Raw genomic sequence first — 6,116 nt, 5'->3', positions numbered from 1 at the left:
TGGATATTTATATTTTCATCAAAAATAGCTATGCTAAAAACAAAAAACAAAAAAACTCTAGAAAGCAAAGAAACTTCTCAAACTAAGAATGCCATTAATAGAGGAAATAAGCACTTTCAGACTCCCAGAAGCTACCCCATCTTCTGAGGTTCCAAACCAGGAGGGGAGCCCCGGAAGTCAGGGGACAGAGGATCCACCTCTGCTGTTGGCCTCTGGGAAAACTTGAAACCCATCCAGAATCCTTTGAAAAAGCTGAGGTGGTGATGTATGGAATTTATTACAAAGAAATCCATGTTGTTGCTTTGAGCACCCGGTCCTCCAGCATGACGGTGTCCCCACAGTCTGCACCTGCTGTCCCCTGAGTGGGATACAGCCCTTCACACTTCCCCACCTAAACCTTGCCCGGCTTCCGGGTCCAGCCCGAGAACCATGTCCACCGGTGTGAGACAAGGCTGGTCTCTTCCCTCCACCCCGTAATCCAAGAGCCAGTTCCTCCCTCATGAGCCCCATGGGATTCTTGGGGAGGCTGCTGGTCCCAGAGTCCACCCCTCCCTGAGCAAAGGTGGGCCTGTGGCCCCAGCCAGACCAATAGCATGTCCTTCTCCGTGGGCTAATATGGAATGATCGGGGTCTTCAATGAGATCTTTCTAACTGGTATTATGGGAAAACGATTTTTCCTCCTGAAGCTACCCATAACCAAGGTTCCCACCTCATACAGCAAGAGGCCAGCATGCAGAGGAGAGCAGAGATGAGAGATGGAGGGAGAATGTCTCATGCTGTCATCCCCAAGGCCAGTGCTAGCCCTGTTCCACCCAGAGTTTAATCGCATGAGCTACCTGCTCCTCCCTCCACAATTTTGAAAACTGACATCTGAAGAAGATTGAGTCTCCTCATTCATGACCATAATTTATCATCCCATATATTTAGCCCCCCTTTGATTTCTTTCATAAACATATTATAGTTTTCAGCATACAGATTCTACACATATTTTGTTAGACGTATACCTAAGTATTTTATGGTTTGGGGTGCTATTTATTACACATAATATTGTCTTGAAAATATCAATATCCATTTGCTCATTGCTGGTATATAGAAATATGATTGATTTTTGTGTATTTACCTTGTATCCTGCAACCTTGCAAAGCTCGCTTGTTTTAGTTGCTTTTTTTTTTTTTTTTTTGTACAATTCTTTTGGATTTTCTAAGTCGACCATAATGCCATCTAAAAATAGAGAAAATTTTACTTTTTCCTTTGCAATATGTATTTTTCATAAAAAGTTCTTTTTCTTGTCTTATTTCAGTGGATAGAACTTCCAGTACAATGTTGAATAGGAGTGGTGAGGGGAAATACGTTTTCCTTGTTCAGATTAGGAGGAAAAGAGTTACTCTTTCACCATTAAGTATAATGGCAAATGCAAGTGTTCTTGCTTTTGTTTTTTGTAGAAACTCTTAGCACATTAAGGAATGTCCTTCTATGCCTAGTTTATTGGCATTATTACCATGAATGTTGCTTTTTTTTTTTTTTGAGACAGAGTCTTGCTCTGTCACCCAGGCTGGAGTGCAGTGGCACTATCTCGGCTCACTGCAAGCTCTGCCTCCCAGGTTCACACCATTCTCGTCTCAGCCTCCGGCTAGCTGGGATTACAGACGCACGCCACCATGCCCGGCTAATTTTTTTTGTATTTTTCGTAGAGACGGGGTTTCACCGCGTTAGCCAGGATGGTCTCAATCTCCTGACCTTGTGATCCGCCCACCTCGGCCTCCCAAAGTGCTGGGATTACAGGCATGAGCCACCGTGCCCAGCCGCATTTTTTAAAACACATTTTCTGCATTTATTAATATCATGTGTATTTTTTTAACTGTTGATATGATGAATTACACTGATTAATTTTCAAATCTGGAACCAGTTTTATATTCCTAGGATAAACTCCATGTGGTCATAAGTTATTACCCTTATTACATATTGCTGGATGTGATTTGCTAATATTTTGTTAAAATTTTTTATTTCTATATTCATGAAAGATATTGGTCTGTCATTTTCTTATAATGTGTTTGTCTGGTTTTGGTATTAGGATAGTGCTGACCTCATAAAATGGATTGGAAAGTGTTTCCCACCTTCTACTTTCTGGAAAAATTGGTATAGAATTATATAGAGAATTATAGTATTTTTTCCTTCAGTGATTAGTAGAATTTATCAGTGAAGTCATCTGGCCCTGGTGTTTTTTCTGTGGAAAGATTTTTGACATAACTTCATTTTCTTTAATAAATACAGAACTATTCAATTCATGGATTTCTTCTTGAGTGAGTTTTGGTAGTTTGTGTCTTTGTCCATTTTATCTGAATTGTTAAATTTGTGAGCATAAAGTTGTGTCTAATATATCTTTATCATTCTTTTTAGGGTTGCACTGTTATTCTTATTGATAGTCACCATAATCAATTTTAGAACATTTCACCACCCTAAAAAGAAACCCCATGCCAATTAGCAGTTACTCCTCATTTCTTCATAACCCCCCAGGCCTAGGCAACCACTAATCAGCCTTCTGCCTCTATGGATTTGCTTATTCTGGACATTTAATACAAATGGAATCATACAACATGTGGTCTGTTGTGTCTGGCTTCTTTCACTAGCGTAATGAGTTCTAAGTTCATCCATATTGTAGGATGTATCAACATTTCATTTCTTATAATTCCCAGATAATATTCAATTGTATGCATATACCAGCTATATCTACCCATTCATTAATTGTTAGATATTTGGGTTGTTTTCACTTTTTGGCTATTATGAATAATGCTGCTAGGAACATTTGTATACAAGTTTTTGTCTGAACATCTATTTTCATTTCTCTTGGGTATATATCTAATAGTAGAATTGCAAGCTCTTATGGTAATTCTGTGTTTAACCTCTTCAGGAACTGCAAAACTGTTTTCCAAAGTGACTGCACCATTTTATATTCCCATCAGCAGTGTATAAAGTTCCAAGTTCTCCACATCCTGGCCAACGCATTGAATTGTCTTGGCACCCTTGTCAAAAATCAATTGAACATAAATGTGAGGAATTATTTTTGGATCCTCAATTCTATCCCATAAGGATATACATTGGTCTATATGTATATCCTTATGCCAGTACCACTTGATTACTGTAGCTTTGTAGTAAGTTTTGAACCAGGAAATGTAAGTCCTCCAACTTTCTTCTCTTTTCAAGATTTTCTTGGCCATTCTGGGTCTTTTTGTTTCCATGTGAATTTTAAAAACAGTTTGTCAATTTCTGCAGTGAAGCCATCTGGGATTTTGATAGAGAATATATCAGACTTGTAAGTCAATTTGACATATATTGCCATTTTCTAACAATATTATGTCTTCCAATCCATGAACATGGGATATCTTTTCATTATTTAGGTCTTCTTTACTTTCTTTCAATAATGTTGTATAGTTTTCAAAGGTAAGTTTTGCACCTCTTTTGTTATATTTAGTTCTAACTAACAGCTTCATTTAAAGAATAATTAATGCCATTTTATCACAAATTCTTCCTACAAATACAAAAGGAAGAAATGCTTGCCTCCTGCAAGAAAGAACTGGCCTCTGCTGTCCTTGGGCCCATAATGGTCTATCCAAGTCAGAGGGTCCACCCAGCACCCTCTGCAGAGTGACCCTTCATCCAGACCACAGGACCCTTGGCTCACTCTCATCTTTGCTCCTGTTCTTTCCTTCTGGAGTTTTCTCATAGACCTGAGCAGAGCTGGAGACTCCTCAGCTCCCAAGTGGACCTGAGCACCACTCTGCCTGCTCTATTGCTCTATCCCAGCCACACAGAGGACATCAGTGGGGCTGATAACCCCCACTCCAGTTGGTAACCTGCACTCCAGTTGGTGGCAGCCCAATTGATCTGCCCGCCTCGGCCTCCCAAAGTGCTGGGATTACAGGCGTGAGCCACCATGCCCAGCCCATCTTAACTTTCAAGAGAATCGGTTAAGATACAACAAACAGGCTGGGCACGGTGGCTCACACCTGTAATCCCAACATTTTGAGAGGCTAAGAGGAGAGGATCACTTGAAGCCAGGACTTCAACACCAGCCTGGGCAACATAGTGATACCCCCCATCTCAACAGAAAATAATTTTTAAAAAATAGCCGGGCATGGTGGCTCGCTTCTGTAGTACCAGCTATTGTGAGGCTGAGGCTGGAGAACAGCTTGAGCCCGGGAGGCTGAGGCTGCAGTGAGCCATGATTGCACCACTACACTCCAGCCTGGACAGAAAAAAAAAGATAGATACAACAAACAGTTGTGTTGCTGTTAGAGAATGAGAGAGGTTACTTCTTTTTTTTTTTGAGACAGTCTCACTTTGTTGCCCAGTCTGGGGTGCAGTGGCACAATCATGGCTCACTGCAGCCTCTACTACAGGCTCACCACTAAGCTCAGATATTTTTAACTTTTTTAGAGATGGGGCTCTCACTATTTGTCCAGGCTGGTCTTGAACTCCTGGCTTCAAATTATCCTCCCACTTTGGCCTGCTTTGGCCTCTCAAACGTTACTCCTTCTGAGCAGAACTTTGTTTGAAAGAGGAAAACATACCATTGATATACAGTGGTTTACTATACATCTTTGGCTATAGCCTGTGATAAGTTGTGTCTCACTACTATTTATCTTACTCTATTAATTTTTTCATAAAGGCAGTACCTAGAGTTTTGGTACAAAACTAAAGTAACAGAAAGACCCAGTTTGGTGGGAGGAACTCCACCTCCTTCCTCCCCAGTCTACCAATGGGTCTCCTTTCCAGATACAAGGGTCCTTACTAGAGAATTCCTTGCCATCACAAACTGTTACCAACCTAGCTTTTTTCCAGTTAACAGTACAACCTGGGGAGTGCTCCTTCTCAGTGCTGATAGCTGCTTCATTCATGTAAGAGCTGCACAAGGTGGAGGTATGTATTTAACCAGCACCCACAATGACACAGAGGTCATCTTCAATCTTTTACTGTCCCAGAAAGGAACATTCTTGTACCAATGTCATTTGATGTGTGGGCCATGGTATCTGTAAATAAAAACCTGGAAAGTTTTGCTCGGCCCGTGAGTATGTGCTTAAAAAAATCTGGAATGCTGGCCGGGCGCGGTGGCTCACACCTGTAATCCCGGTACTTTGGGAGGCCAAGGTGGGCGGATCACCTGAGGTCAGGAGTTTAAGACTAGCCTGGCCAACATGGTGAAACACGTCTGTACTAAAAACACAAAAAAATTAGCCAGGCGTGGTGGCAGGCGCCTGTAGTCCAAGCTACTCAGGAGGCTGAGGAAGGAGAATCGCTTGAACCCGGGAGGCAGAGGTTGCAGTGAGCCGAGATCGCACCACTGCACTCCAGCCTGGGCGACATGAGCGAAACTCTGTCTCAAAAAAAAAAAAAAAAAAAAAAAAAAAAAAAAAAATGGAACACTTATTGCCAAATTGTCCCTTTAAAAAAGTAGCATAGCTTTTTTAACAAGCTCATTGATGTATGTGTTGATATATTATTTGTTATTGCTCCTTATTTCATGAGTTTTAGCATTTACAAATAGTTAGATTTGTTTTTTTATAAACAGATTCTACTAAGAATTTGTGAGCTCCATAAACAGCAAGTTACTGCCCCTGCCCAAGCCCAGGTGCTGTTCTAATCCTGACAAGGGCACTGTCATGGATCCTGGGTGGTGGGGGATGGGGGTGGTCCCAAGGTCTCACCTGCTCACTGGGGTGCATGGGCTGTGGTAGGCCCTCTAAGTTCTATTTTTCCATTCCTTCAACTAACAGGTTCCAAGTTGCCACTATGTACCAGGCCCCGGGCTGCAGCTGGGGACGCCAGGATGATGACAATTCACAGTGTGGAATAAGGGCCAAAAGAGAAGGGCTCGGGGACACGGAAGGGGAGCCCATCTCTGTCAGGAGGATTCCAGATGATTTAGTCACAAAACAGTGACTAGAACAAAATCCTTATGCATGTACATACTTCTGATTATGAAAGCCAATTATGCTTGTTGGGAAATTTTTAAGTAAGCAAAAAACTGTAAGGTAGAAAAGAAAAACCTTTGGGAGGCCAAGGCGGGTGGATCACAGGAGGTCAGGAGTTCAAGACCAGCCTGACTAACATGATGAAAC

The sequence above is a fragment of the Pan troglodytes genome, chromosome 1, assembly GCF_028858775.2.
Source record: "Pan troglodytes isolate AG18354 chromosome 1, NHGRI_mPanTro3-v2.0_pri, whole genome shotgun sequence".
NCBI lineage: Eukaryota > Metazoa > Chordata > Mammalia > Primates > Hominidae > Pan > Pan troglodytes.
This window is presented reverse-complemented; position numbering follows the sequence as displayed.